General features: G+C 37.2%; 1 long non-coding RNA gene across 7 annotated transcripts in view; it reads left to right on the top strand.

The window, feature by feature from the left end:
- The window catches only part of LOC147362041 (uncharacterized), a 260,259-nt gene that overhangs the window by 55,789 nt on the left and 188,891 nt on the right, over window positions 1–15,579 (top strand). For 3 of the 7 annotated variants that reach the window (XR_015137728.1, XR_015137732.1, XR_015137729.1), the window contains exon 2: window positions 13,816–13,854. The exons of the other annotated variants lie outside the window; for them this stretch is intronic. This is a non-coding gene — a long non-coding RNA (uncharacterized LOC147362041). The remainder of the gene's footprint in view (window positions 1–13,815; window positions 13,855–15,579) is intronic. 7 annotated transcript variants of the gene reach the window in all.

The raw sequence follows: 15,579 nt of genomic DNA, 5'->3' as shown, positions 1-15,579 counted from the left end.
TTTTCTTCAGTTTATAGCCATTTTGCTGTAATTGTTTATTTTAAATCAACTGTTAAAACACAGGGATATATAGTGGGTACAGGTGCCCTGCTGAAAGCAAATTTAAGTGATCTCAAATATCTATGAACTGTTTCTTAAGATAGATTACTAGCTGAGTCAGTGCTTTTTAGAGTCACAGTTTTCTAATTAACATCCATGCAGAATGCAATATTTATTAAAAACAAGAACTATATGGATGCTAACTTGATGCTTAAGCATATATTATTAAATTCAAGGGAAATAATCATTTAGAACTTAGATAAATAAAATATTTGGGGGAGGAGGATTATTTTAATCATGAGCTGGGAAAATATCCATGCCATACTGTGAAGCAGAATTAGAACAACTTCCTTGTCCTTTGAAATCAATGTCATTCTTCTTTGAGTGTAGAATGATAGACTCTGGTTTTTCCAAAATTAAAATAAAGCTTGTAGCTAATGTATTGTTTTCTTCTAGTGCACAGTGACTCTGTTATATGAATGCAAATACCTTTGCAGAGGGCTAGAAAATAGGTATTGGACTAACTATTAACATTTTCATAATATCTTTATTTAAAAGCATAAACTTTTTTTTTCCTTTTTTTAGAGGATTTTCCTATTTGGAAATTGTTATCCTAACTTCCTTTTCTGCTTATGTTAGCAAAAATACTGTAGTTGTGCTTCCACTCAAGGACCCTAAGATAAAAAGAAAGGTTATTTAAAGCTTAAGCCATTGAAAGGGAAAAAATGGAAAACTGATCAATGAAATGGAAATATATGGAAAGATTCAAAGAGTACAACTCATGGATTCAGTCTTCTTAGTACATCACTTGCTGGACTATTGAAACCTTGGATGCAAATACTAAACTTTTATCTTTACACCATGCACTACAGTTTCAACATTCTTGGTGGTAATGTATTATTGATAGTATTCAAAATTCATGGTGGTGGTTTTGAGACACGTGATTTCATTTTGAATGTCAAGGCAGTAAGGCAGGAAGGTCTGCACACTTTGACTTTTGTAAAGGAAAATGTAGGGAGAGACTACATAACACAAAGTCTTGTGAAAAAATAGGGAGCAGCCTGGGAGGACTGGCAGACATAAAGAAGGAAAGCGACAGATACCTAGACGCAGCCAGATAATTTTATCACAAGTCAATACTGTATATCCTTTTTTCTTTCCAATTCACAAAAGGCGTCTGTAGCCTAATAACTCTACTATGAAATTATTATAGATGGATTATTATTTGAAGTTTGAGTATTTAGCATAGGTTCATTTATTCCTTCCTCCTTTAACTTTCACTTTGAGTTTTTAAAATATTTATGCATTCACAACATTTTCTTCAGTATGTTAATAAAAATCTCTCTCCACATTAAACATCTTACTTTTTATGAAGGTAAGCATAATGCATGCTTTATTTTTGAAGTCTTGAAAGCAGCAGTTACAATTTTACTATCCTGATTTTGTTGTTATTTGGCTACTAAGTCATGTCTGACTCTTTTGTGACCCCATGGACTGTAGTCCGCCAGGCTCCTGTGTGCATTGGATTCTTCAGGCAAGAATATTGGAGTGGGTTGCTATTTCCTTCCCCAGGGGATTTTCCTGACCTAGAGATTGAGCCCATGTCTCCTGCATTGCCAGGCGGATTCTCTACCACTGAGCCACCAGGGGAGCCCCTTAACATCCTGATACCTTGTTTTAACTCTGTAGATTTTTCCACTCTGTTTATTTGAAAGAAAATCGTTGTTTAATAAATGTGATTGATTATAGAATCTTATTGAGCAGGATCTTAAAAGCAGTTTTCAAAGTTTCTTCTGTTTCTTGCAGGAGATACATTTTGGTGAGAGCTATTTTCGCTGACTCTTTCAGGTTATTTATTCTGACTGTTTTTTCATAAGTCTAGTAACTCTTCTGTGTCATCTGGTTGTGCTGGGAATTGTATATCCTGCTGGGTTTCAACACTGGCTGCAGTTTGGCTCACCTGAGCATCTCTAACAGCATATTGTTAACCGAGTACCATCCCCAGACCAGTTGGACCAGATTCTCTAATGTCGTGGTCCTGACATTAATATTTAAAATGAAGATCTTTGCAAGGTATTTTAATGTACAGTCAGAATTGATAGTCACTGTTACAGGTAGTACTGAATTCAAGAAGACATAGATTGTGACTCCTACCCTCTGTGAGAGAGAAATGTTCACAAATTGGAAGGAAAAAAATAACAAAATCTGATAACACAGCTGACTCAGAGGGCTCAGACTAGTGGGAGATCACAAACACACTTTAAATAATGAAGCTTACTCCCAGTATAAATATCTACAACAAGAAAAGAAATGTACTCACTGCGGCTTGCACTCCCTAATGCATGGCTGGCTGTCTAGTGGGATCTCGGCCCAGACTTGGGTTTTATTTCAGGAAAGAATGGCTTCAAGCAGGACACAAGATGAAGCATGCAAATATCAACTATTTTAAGAATAGCACTTGCCATGTATACCCTATGACTTGATTTTTGGATTAATTCCATTTAATAATTTTCCATATACATTTCTATTAATTTAAGTCCCTGAATAACTATAAGGTCAAAGGTATATTTGGTATTTTTCTACTCTGTACATAGATGGATCAAGTACTTTAGAGGAAGATGTTTTATGAAATTAGAATTTAACTTTGTTATAATGTACTTACTATAATAATAAGAAACTCATAACTTTCTGCTTTCATTCATAAGATAATCAGTGGCAGATTATATTATATTGACTTAATTTTTTATTGTATTCACCAGGTTTCTGGTGTCATAAGCACTGCCCTACAGGTATAAAAGAATATTTACATTAGATTTCTTTAAGATCCTTTTGGCTAAAAGTAAAAAATAATTTATGTATTTATATGGATATGGATGTGATCATTGCTATATTAGAATATTTATTTTTAATAAATATTATAGATTTATATTTGAAGACTATACATGTGGATTTCATGATACTGAACACAGTGATTTTTCTTCTGTTCCTCTTAATTTCATAATTAAGGTCAGAGTCCTATGATACGCAAGAGTTCCCCTTTATACTAGACTTTTCTAAGTATATGTAAAATATACTATGAAGTTACAATAAATTTGCTTTGAAAATAGAAATTTTTGTGTTTCTTTTCTCAAACCAGTGTTTCAGATCAGATCAGATCAGTGGCTCAGTCCTGTCCGACTCTTTGCGACCCCATGAATTGCAGCACGCCAGGCCTCCCTGTCCGTCAGTGTGATATTTTATTTCAAATTTGTACCTTGAAATTGGCTCACTGATTTGTTAGACTTGAAAGAAATTATGGATATTCCAGCTTAAAATAGCTTAACTACTCTAGAATATAAATCTACGTTATATTTGCTGAAAAATGTTTCAATATTTTTAACAATGTTTTTATATGCTCAGTCATGTTCAACTCTTTGTGACTCTACTAACTGTAGTCCACCAGGCTCCTTTGTCCATGGGATTCTTCAGGCAAGAATGCTGGAGTGGGTTGCCATGCCCTTTTCCAGGGGATCTTCCCGACCCAGGGGTCGAACCTTCGATTCCTAAGTTGGAGGCAGATTCTTTACCCATTAAGCCTCTTGGGAAGCCCATTTTTAAACAATACTGTAAACTAAACATTTGCTGCCAATGTGTTAACGTTTCTTTTCCCTTTCTGTCTTAGTTTACAACTACTACTCAATGTTTAACGGTTAATAGCCTTTTCAGAAATAAAGAGTGTTGGGGAAATAAAATCTTTGGGAAAATAATCTATTATGATGATTCTTTATATAGTGATTTGTAAAGCAGTTCGAACTAAATTGCATAAATTTGTGAAAGGACAATTACTTTATGAATTGTCATAGTTAACATAAAGCAAAAGATATCTTTTGATTTTTAGCAATGTCTTAAGATGTCTAGTCTTACATCTTAATCACTTTTGGTTAAACACTGTCAGACTTAAAATAGATGTTGAATCATAAAATAACTTTGTGTGCATGTTGCATTATTTCCATGTATTCACTTGAAAGAAAATATGAAAACCCTGCTGGGTTCAATCAACCTTCTGTAACATTCACACTTTGATTTTGTTAATGCATCTTGGTAAGTTGCACATCTAATACCCATTTGTAACACATCTAGCACTTCTGAATTGAACCTAAAGATCATTTTGTAGGACAGTAATATGTGAAGGGTAAAGCTCCTGCCAATAATGAAGAAACACCTTTCATGAAAAGAGAAAAACTGAAAAAAGAGAGAGACAGAGAACTTGTCACTGAAAGGGTAGGATGATAGGCACTTTAGACCATTAAGGTCTTGCTTTGTCTCAGCCTTACTCACTTACCAGGATGTTGTTCTTGTTGATCTGTTAACATCTATTATTCATACAGCTTGCTCATGCTGTTGCAAAGAACGTCAGTGGAATGCATGCTTATGTGACTGATATTTCAGATGATGTAAATAAACAGTAAGACTCTCAGATCACATATGATCTCACTACTTTCCCTTTTTCCTCTTCATTTAGGTTGATTCTTCACTTGTTGCAAACTTTCCAAGATCTCTTTTCTTTTTTTTTTTAATTTTTAATTTTTTTTATTTGTGTGTGTGTTTATTTTTATTTATTTTTTAAATTTTTTTTAATTTTATTTTTAAACTTTACAATATTGTATTAGTTTTGCCAAATATCGAAATGAATCTGCCACAGGTATACCTGTGTTCCCCATCCTGAACCCTCCTCCCTCCTCCCTCCCCATACCCTCCCTCTGGGTCGTCCCAGTGCACCAGCCCCAAGCATCCAATATCGTGCATCGAACCTGGACTGGCGACTCGTTTCATACATGATATTATACATGTTTCAATGCCATTCTCCCAAATCTCCCCTCCCTCTCCCTCTCCCACAGAGTCCATAAGACTGATCTATACATCAGTGTCTCTTTAGCTGTCTTGTACACAGGGTTATTGTTACCATCTTTCTAAATTCCATATATATGCGTTAGTATACTGTATTGGTGTTTTTCTTTCTGGCTTACTTCACTCTGTATAATAGGCTCCAGTTTCATCCACCTCATTTGCACTGATTCAAATGTATTCTTTTTAATGGCTGAGTAATACTCCATTGTGTATATGTACCACAGCTTTCTTATCCATTCATCTGCTGATGGACATCTAGGTTGCTTCCATGTCCTGGCTATTATAAACAGTGCTGCGATGAACATTGGGGTACACGTGTCTCTTTCCCTTCTGGTTTCCTCAGTGTGTATGCCCAGCAGTGGGAATGCTGGATCATAAGGCAGTTCTATTTCCAGTTTCTTAACAAATCTCCACACTCTTCTCCATAGTGGCTGTACTAGTTTGCATTCCCACCAACAGTGTAAGAGAGTTCCCTTTTCTCCACACCCTCTCCAGCATTTATTGCTTGTAGACTTTTTGCACGCATGTTCAGTCACTAAGTTGTGTGAGACTCTTTACAACCCCCTGCACTGCAGACTGCCAGGCTCCTCTGTCCATGGGATTTTCCAGGCAAGAATACTGGAGTGGGTTGCCATTTCCTTCTCCAGGGGATATTCCTAATTCAGGGATCGAACTGAAGTCTCCTGCATTAGCAGACTAACTCTTTTTTTTTTTTTTTAATTTTATTAGCAGACTAACTCTTGAACACTGAGCCACCTGGGGAGCCCCTTATTCATGTTATCTCAGGTCTATTTAGCTAAATAAATGTCCTGATGCCTTGTTCTGATTTCCTGAAATTCTCATGGGAGCATTGAGATTAAATATTAGTACATTTCTCACATTACTATTTTGGTACAAGTGAATTACATATGTGAACACAAATACTGAAGTTCATGCATCTATAACTTATGCACGTGACTTCATAAGCAATATAAGGCATGGACTCCACTAAGTGACATGCTAGAAGAAAGAGAGGGCATTATACTCTAATTAAGGAAATCTGACATACGTTTTATCTGCATATTCATACAAGATGGAGATAGTCAAATGGAATTGAATGGTCATCATGTCTGCTTTCCCTATTCCCGGCTCATGGATGGTTCTGATAGGGATGCAGTGGTTGAAATGGGTTAGAAGTAGTGACAAGATGGCCTCATGCATCATGCATTGTCATGACTCAAGTTCAGAGACGGAATCAGGTACCCAGGATGCATGCTGATTTGCTTCTGCTTCTTCAAAACCCAGAACACCCATGGTGATGCTGCCCTGTTGGGACTGCAGGTCCTTCCCCATTTGCCTCCCTGGTCGTTATATTGCCCCGGGCACACTCATGCTACCTCCTGACTTTCTCTCTCTCCCCTTTCCCCCATTTCAAATTTCAAAGAAGGATTTGAGAGAACTCAGTCATTTCTAAAATGACTTACAAAATAGAAAGCATTCCTTTGACTTTTTCACAAACATTGATTTCCGATGGATAAGATATAAAAGAAGCAGTGATTTAACTCAGTATAACTCATAATCATGCAGCAATTTGGGTGAGTTGATATTGATTTCAAAATGAATACGAAACAAACAGTTTTCAAGAATCCTCTAGTTTGGAGTCTGAGATATAAGATGAAAGGAGAAAATAAAGTAGAGAAGTCCACTATACAGTGAGTTTGTTTTGCCATGAAGGAAGTAAAATGGGATAGGATTTTGAAGAAGCAGGACACGGTAGCATGGATGTATCAGGAGGAATTTCATAGAGGTGGATCTTTCAAGATCAATGTTATCTCAGTAATTTGAAGTGTGATTTAAAAAAAAAAAACAAACCCATAAATACATTGATTATTAATAGTATACATCCCAAAGCATAAAGCCTAAAAAATGTTTTACAGGAAGCATATCAATTTGTCTGGCAATCCTCTGGTGGCTCAGTGGTAAAGAATCCGTCTGCCAATGCAGGAGACTTGGGTTCAATTCCTGGATCAGGAAGATCCCCTGGAGAAAGAAATGGTAATTCACTCCAGTATTCTTTCCTGTGAAATCTCATCGACAGAGGAACCTGGTGGGCAAAAGTTCATGGAGTTGCAAAGTCGGATAGGACACAGCTTAGCAATGGAGCAAATTATATCCTAGGCTAGGAATAGTTCACCCTAAATGAGTGGATTTGTAGGTATTAATATTTTTTAATTTTAAAAATAGAGTCATAATATTACCAGACTCCTATTAAAACATTTCAGAAACCAGAGATGCTCTTGAAAATGCCAAGAAACCCTGAGAATGTGAAGTATAATAAGATTATAAAAGCCCACACCAAGTCCAAAAGGTAAGCGCTAGTAAGAGATGGGTTATTGAGGAGGCAGGCAGCCTTTATAAAAAAAAAAAAAAATCTGGAGCATTAATTGATTGAGAGCTCAGTCTGATACAATGGAGAACAGCAAAGGCCCACAGTGTAAATGCCAGGGATGCCAACCTTTGGAGAACCCATGAGTCAAGGTAACGTATTATATCTACAACCTGTGTCCACTTCTTAAGAGGGACATTGACAAATGAAGATACATCCAGAAGAGAAGGTAAAGATGGGTGAGGAGAGCATGGCCTGTGAGCATCATTTGAAAGAGCTGAGTTTGATTTGAACGGGAGATAAATTGGTGGAGACAGATTGGCACGTGTGGAAGGAGCTATTTTCACAGCCTTTCAGGGCTGTTATATGAAAGAACATTTAGACTTTTCTTTGGCTCTTGACGGCAGAGGGAAATCTACCAGGTACAGACGTAAATGCGATACCTTGCCTCCCTTCCCAAGAATATTCTATCCATCCCTCTGTTGAAAGCACTGCTTTTTGATATGTTGCAAAATAGCACTTTCATCTGGTTTGCAAGTTTATATTATATCCCCGCAAAGTGAAATAGACATGGTGCTATGGGTTCACTAGTTCATATATAAAAAATTAAGGCTTTGTTTGCTGTTCTAAAATATATTACAATAGCAGAAAACACAGTTTAGGGGTTTAAAGAACTGATACATGAAACGTGGCATTGAATGGAACTAACTTCACCTTGGACGCTCTCACAAAAGAGGTATTTGAAAGTATTCTTGCCTGGAGAATTCCGTGGACAGAGGAACCTGGCGGGTTATAGTCCATGGGGTTGCAAAGGGCTGGATATGACTGAGTGACTAACACGCGCACACACACACACACACACACACACAGAAACAAAAGTTTTTTGAATAAACATCAAAAACAAGACATAATATTAGCATCAGAAGTAGGATGAGCAGCTCAGTATAAGCATTTTAATTACATTTTCTTGATAGATATCTGCTCCACGAATGGATATATGGAGAAATCATGAAATAGGCAGCTTATGTTCCGCACTTGCAGAGATTTCTAAATGGACAGCTTGGTGTAGTATAAGAAAAGGCCCAGTGATACTGGAAAGCATGGCCCTAGGTCTCAATTTCTCCCTGACATGGTCCCAAATCCTTTTTGTTAATGGCTTTACCCAGGTCCTATGCCACTGTGAAATGTCCCAGAGCCCACGTGGATGGAATGGAGATTTTTGATCTGCAAACTCAGGCTCCCAATGGGAGGCAGCTGGTCTGTAATAGGGAAAGAAAGTCTGGCTATTCAGGGTGTGGGCCTTGTTCTTATAATCGCAGCAATGTGCTGGCTTGGCATATCATCAAATATTCTTTTTGAACCTGTCTGATCACTTCCAGAGAGGGGAGGTTCTATTTTGTTATGGTTCATTGGCAGTCATTTAGAAAAATGCATGCATTTTAATGGAAGAGCCTCTCGTCCTGGGTGTTTTCGGTCATGTGTTGTAAAGGACCCACTAAATAGGGATGATGCTCAAGCTAGCTTTAATACTCTAGCAATTAAAAAAAAAAAAAAACAGAAAGAAATGGAGATTTTTGAAACAGAGGTTACATTTGAAATGATCCAGGGTTAAGAATCACATATAGAAGCAGATTAAGTTTTGAGAAAGATCAAAAGCTTGAATCATATAAATCCTGTTTGCTGGAATCCCTGTTACTCCAGGGGTGAGTCATGTTCAGTGAACAGAATTCTCTTTCCTCATGACATTGTTTTATTCATCCCCTTACCCTGAAATCTGAAAATTCTCATGTATAAAATGTTTATAGAAATTATAGTATATAACCTGTCTTTTTAGAGGCACTTGGCATAAGAAGGCCTATTAACATGAAAATTCCTATTTTCAGTCTTTAATGTTGAAAAATAAATATATTCAACTGCATAATATTTGACAGTCAGCTATTAAGGGAAGCTAGGGCAGTATTTATTCCCCAAGGGCTTCCCTGGTGGCTCAGATAGTAAAGAATCTGCCTGCAATGCAGGACACTTGGGTTTGATTCCTGGGTCGGGAAGATTCCCTGGAGAAAGGAATGGTAACCCACTCCAATATTCTTGTCTGGTTGCCTGAGAAACCTGATGGACAGGAGAACCTGGCGGGCTGCAGTCCATGGGGTCTCAAAGAATCAGGCACGACTCTTTTACTTTGAAATTAATGCTTTCACTTTGCAAGGTTCTGAAGTTGAGATTGAAAAAGACACAAATGCACATCCATCAAGTAAGCAGAATAGTGAGATATGGTGAAGGTGCCGAGACCATGTCTCCAGTCTGGAAATCTCTCATGATCATTTCATCTTTTTTTTTTTTTTTTTTTATCCCTGGATTCAAATGTCTACTGCTTTTAGGGATGTTCTCCTGTCATCATTTACAACTCAGAGTAGAATGCAAACTAATGTTTTTCCTCTTGAGCTTTGTGTTGGTTAGGATTACTTTCAGTTGTCTATAAAAGCAAATCGGTCCATAGTGCTTTGCATAAGTAGAGAGCCACTCTTTTTTTCTCATGTAAAAAGGAACACAAATGTAAGTCCTACAGGGTCTGTGCGACAGCTTGATGAAATTGTCAAGGAACAATTGCAGCCAGTCAAGAGACTGATGAAGGAAATCAGAAATCTGGAGAGCTGAGCTATTTGTAATAGAGGTTGTCCTGGAGAAGAAGTCTTTGACTCTGTAGCTATATCAGCCTCCTAATATGTGTGCCTCCAACTATTCAGACTTTTCCACTTCATGCTCAACAGTCTAGACAGCACTGACTTTATCACATTGTAAAAAATCCAAACTTGACTCCATCTTCATGGAGCCATGGTAGAGAGCCCAGGGAAGGCTAAGCCTGTGTGTCTGGTCCCGCCCCACAAGCTCTCTAGTGAGGGCGGGGACTGAGGCCAGCCTGTGTCTAGTGAGAGTCCCTGTATGTGAATATGGGCCCAGGAGCCCTGGAATCCAGTGTTTCTCAGCATCTACCACCAGATCTATCACTGCATGACCATGGACAGGCCTTTTAACTAACTTCCTTTAGAATTCACTTTCTCAAGTTAAGCTGAAAATACTACTACTCACCATAACAATATATTTCTAAAGATCTAATAATGCAATATATAATACAAAATGGATCTTAAAGTTCATTTCTGAGTTTTGATCAAACAAGTCATTTTTTAAAATGTTTAATACAGAATTAAAGATTAAGGAACCAATGTCAACCCAAAGACTATTTGGGTACTTTTCTTAATGGCAACCCACTCCAGTATTCTTGCCTGGAAAATCCCATGGATGGAGGAGCCTGGTAGGCTACAGTCCATGGGGTCAAAAAGAGTCAGACACGACTGAGCAACTTCACTTCATTTCACTTGAATCACAATTAAAAACAGTTGTTGTTATTTGTAGAGTATCAATATTAACTTTAAAATGATAAAATTTTATATGTAGACAGATCATTTGACAGAGCATTTTACATTTTCTTTGCAGTTTAACACATTTCTCAGTTTACAGGCCAGTGGGTGTCCTTTTGGGGAAGCATTTTTATCTGCTAGCTTTCAAGAAAAACATCTAAATGTCTGCTATTAACTTTTCTCTCATGATACAGATAGAAAGTAGACATGTAAGTGACATTCTATGTCATCAACGTGTTTGGCTGTTTGGGGAGGTGGGGTTTCCCTGATCAATGCAAAGGCCTTCATGCTCTTGTCAAATTTATACAAAATGTTTATTATTGCCCATTTCTTCTGATAGAAATGATAGCAATTGAATTATTCCCCGTGTAATTTTGTGAGATTTCTAGGAGGAAAGTAGAGATTTCTAGGAGGAAAGTAGAAATTTCAAGGAATTCCGCAGTGTCTTCTGGGTCTCACAAGAGAAAACCATGGCGGAAGGCCTAGAAGCCCCCCATTATGATCAGCAGAGGTGCCCCCAAAATTCCTGGGCAGAACTGCATACCTCACTAGAGACCATGGAGAATGGAGCTGTCTTTAGCAAGAGGCTGAAGCATATGAACGTTTAACATGTTCTTGTGCAGTCACATATCTTAAGTTGAAAGACTTAAGTGTGGAGAACCCAGATCAGGAAAAGAAAGTGACAAGAAGCTTTATCTGCACAGCACGGCTGGTGAAAGATGGCATGCGGTGTTAGCTGACCTTGTGACCGAGTGCCAGGGCCTGGAGTCTGTCTGAGGTCTAAAGTGCAGGTATTAAAAACACTTAAAGCATAAAGATGCCAATATGAATGATTAAAAAAAAATTAAAAGGAGGGATGCTGCAGAATCCATAACCTAAATGTAATCTTGAATTGCCATAGAATTATTGACCTAAACACTAAAACCAGCTCTTAGAAATGACTTACATGCTAAGTAGCATTTATCCAAGAAGGCCATATGCTGTAGATACAGCCTGTAAAATGCAGAGTTAAGGTTCAAATTAGAAGTCAATATCTTAATCCATCAGCATTGTGAACAGATTTGATAAGATCCCTTTTTGTCTGTTTTATCTCTTTCTTCTTTTGGAAATTAAGTTGATCATAGACTCAGCAAGTAAAATAATAGCTTTATGCCACAGGAATAGAAATCATGTCAAATTTCATTCATCTTACTTTTTTTTTTGTCATCTCCACAAGTGAGGCAGGTTGGCAAATAATTTGAATGAGCTGCTATGACTTTTATTTATTATTAAAATTTATTACACTTTTCCCCCAAATACAAATGGCGTTTAAACTTGATAGCTCTTATCTTAAATCTGTTACGGTCATTCCAAGTTCTGCTTTGCTAAATTACCCTTTTCTTTACTCTCTTATCCATAAAGTCCTCGTCTAGACCCTGGCTAACTAATATATTTAGATTAATGAAATGTCTTTCTCATAGTGCTCTGACTTTCTGCTTCCAGCCTTTCTGACTTTCAGCTAATCCTGCTCTTAAGCATGATACAATCCAGAAGGGATAAATGATCACAAAGACTCAGTTTTATTCCTCAGTTCTTAGCCTGACTTGATTCCAAGTACCTCCATGCCCTTGCCTTATTTCTGGCTGAAATATTCCATTAAAAAAAAATCTTCTTCATTCATTCCTCATTCTTTCTTCACAATCCCATTTGATTTGATCCCCATACATAGAATTGTTCTTAACCTCTCGCGTATTTTGTGCCCCTCATGCCGTGACACTCACCACCAGATACCTACAGGATAATTTACTCATTGAAGAGTGTTTGATGAGTTCATGTGGCATCTTTGCCAAGGATTTTGCTGCACTGGCCTCTTATTGCAAATTTTGTCTGTACAGCTTCACACTTCCTGTGGAGTCACATTTCCATATGCTTGTGAAATCTGCAAAGGCTGTTCTATTTCCTCTCTGGATCTCTTAACCCCAGACTAACTTCTCACTTTCCTGGAATCTTCGACCATGTGAATCTAGAAGATGAACTTCATAGCACCTATAAACAGTATGTGCTCAGCAGTTAACAAACAACAGCTTATTCACATCTCCTCCATTCTAAGAATTTGTCAGTTCAGTTCAGTCGCTAAGAGGTGTCCAACTCTTTGCAACCCCATAGACTATGGCACACCAGGCTTCCCTGTCTTTCACTATCTCCTGGAGTTTGTTCAAACTTATGTCCACTGAGTCTATGATGCCATCCAACCATTTCATCCTCTGTCGTCCCCTTCTCTTCCCGCCTTCAATCTTTCCTAGGAACAGGGTCTTTTTCATTGAGTCAGCTCTTCACATCAGGTGGCCAAAGTATTGGAGTTTCAGCTTCAGAATCAGTACTTCCAATGGATAGTCAGGGTTGATTTCTTTTAGGACTGACAAGAATTTAGTAGAAACTTTTTCCATGCAAGCCCACGAAGAGTTTTAAAACAGTTTTAAGTAATTCTCCAAAAATCGTGATTGAGTACTTAGAATCCTAATACTAGTATGAGCTTTATAACCTTGAGAAATTTCTTGTCTGTAAGATGCCACAAATAAACTTGTATCTCACACTGCTGTTTTGAATATGAATTAAAATAATGAACATAAACTGCAGAGCACTGCCTGGCACATTGTGGAATCTCCATGGATGGCTTTAAGAGTCCTTTAAAGTGCAATTATTACTTACAGTTTAAAATAATGGTACATAGAGGTAGCGTGATAAGGCAGAATTTGTGAGCTGAAGATTTGTCTTTGGTAATTTCTGGAAACAGAAGTTTGAGTAACCCTTTTAACCTCAGTTGTAAATGCAGGTGTTGATGAGTTTATCACAGAATTCTTTGTGACAATGAAGTGATTTCTTGAATATGGAAATGCTTCAGTAGCTGGTAGACTTTATGGAAAAACTGTTACTGAAATATGAAGTCGTTACTGATCTTTTAACACATATATGAATTTTATGAATAATTTTTACTCAATTATAGTTTAAGTTCAGTCATAGATGTAGAAATTGCCACTACTAATAAAAGTAAAAAAAGAAAAAATACCGAAAAGCAGTTAGAAGTCCTCTGAATTTTATAAGATCTTTTGTATCTTTTCTTTTTTTCAGTTCTTTGGAAATTTCACTGCATTGGACTATATGATACAGGTAACTGTTAATTATAGTGAAGTTTTAGTTGTTTAACATGCTTTATGATTCTGTGAGGCATTATAAAACCATTTCTCACTTTTGAACTTATTGATAAAATGGCTTTAGAAGGTGATTCTTTTCTATTCTGATAACACCAAAAAAAAAATCTAAGTACTGTTTGTGTCATATTTTGACAAGCCTAAAAACATAATCAAAACTAACAAGATTCTCTCAGTATCACTAAGCTAAGTTTTCTCTGACATTTGTAAACATGTTTGCTTGATTCTCGTTTTTAGTTCTGGCAACAGAAAGCTGCGAAACGTCATCTAAGTTCACCATTGTTTATGGCTTTATAGGTAAAACAGAACAAAATAGAAAGTATTTATCTGGCTATTTAATTACTGAGAGCATGCATCAAGGAATTTTTCAAGTGGATATTTTATAGTCTTTGATTCTTTAAGAATGTGTAACTCTGAAGAGATGGAAAATTGTTTGCTAGAGTGGGCAACAGAGTGGGCAACGTGGGCTGTGGGGTGGGTTGGCAATGTCACCCCGTCTCTCCAGCACCCTCTTCAAAGACAAGTTGTTTTGGGTCCTAACAGGTGACCACAGTGTGATAACCTCTGACTTGCTGTTCATGTACAATCCGTGGCCATCTGGAGTATGAATATGCATAGGTGGTTAATATCTATTTTGGTAAATTTGAAAAGAAATTGTGTGTGTGTGTTTGGGTACTATATATCTTACCCAGATCATGGGAATCAATAGATATATCCAAATAGAAACAAATCATTAACAAATGGGAAAAATTCTATGAGTATCAGGTTTAGGTCCAGAATTGACACTTTCAGGGCTCTTTCTATTCTTATTTAGTAATCACAATAATGATTGTATCATTAATAATAGCTAGCGTTCGTTGAGGACATTTTTAATCACGACTCTTCTGAGTGATCTCTGCCCACAATCTTAAGCTTCACAATCATCCAAGTAGGTAGATGCTGTTATTTTTTCCTATTCAATGATGAGGACATCGACACACAGAGAAGTTAAATAAACAATTCACAGAGAGTTTGCCCTGAAATCACTTTGAACAAAATATGACCACTATCAAGTGCCAAGTGCTTTAAATTCTATTATACTATCAGTTTTCTTGTTTACCTTAAGTTACTCTTGATTTTATGAGTGTGCCTTTAAAGAAAAACAAATTTGGGGGATTCCCTGATGGTCCAGTGGTTAGGACTCCTCACTTCTCTTGCAGGGGACAGGCATTCAATCTCTGGCCAGGAAGCTAAGATTCCACAAGCCATGTGGAATTAATTAATTAATAGACTAATGTTTGGAAGGGCTGATGGATTCAGTCATTAATTTAGTGCTCAATGATTAATTGATCATAAAAGATATCCCTTGAGAAGCTCAGAACACTGAATGCCTGGAAGAGGCAGAGAGAATTGTAAGAGATGACATGGCTGGGATGAGCCAATAAGCTCCAATGCTATATTCACTTATTTCCTACATGTGGTATATTTATGATCTTTCCAGATTAAAGGGAAAAGTCAAATTAGTACAGATGAAGAAGCCATTCATGCATGGAGGTGTTGTACCGGGAACAGTGCATGGGCTCAAGCTGTCTGGGTTCAACATGCTATTTACAAAGTACAGCCATGTTAGGAAAACTTACAGTATCTCCACTTATAAATTAGCCTTGAACTTCTCCTAGTTGGGACTTTACTAATAATTTTTGGA

The sequence above is a fragment of the Bos grunniens genome, chromosome 12, assembly GCF_055505025.1.
Source record: "Bos grunniens cultivar Pamir isolate PY7600 chromosome 12, Bosgru_T2T1.0, whole genome shotgun sequence".
Classification (NCBI taxonomy): domain Eukaryota; kingdom Metazoa; phylum Chordata; class Mammalia; order Artiodactyla; family Bovidae; genus Bos; species Bos grunniens.
Note: the sequence above shows the minus strand (reverse complement) of the source record. Positions and strands in the feature narration are given on the sequence as shown.